Raw genomic sequence first — 305 nt, forward strand, 5'->3', positions numbered from 1 at the left:
CTTTCAATGGCTTGGTTGTAGAGCCCTGAACATCTAGACTATACAACCTACCAATAGCAGCACCTGCATTTGAATCAGCCACAACACCCTTTCCAGGAGTCTCAAGACCGCACTTAAAAATGCTCTCCGAACCTGAATCCTGCATACTTAGCAACACATCTCAGAAATGACAGATCTTAAGAGGGAGGGATTGGTCATAAAATTTGCTCATGCTCTATGCATGTTTTGTATGATATACAAACCTTAGATAAAGACACAACTACAGCAGAATGTACATCAGACTCAACCTAATTAGTGAAGGATGC

The sequence above is a fragment of the Arachis ipaensis genome, chromosome B09 (assembly GCF_000816755.2).
Source record: "Arachis ipaensis cultivar K30076 chromosome B09, Araip1.1, whole genome shotgun sequence".
Lineage (NCBI taxonomy): Eukaryota > Viridiplantae > Streptophyta > Magnoliopsida > Fabales > Fabaceae > Arachis > Arachis ipaensis.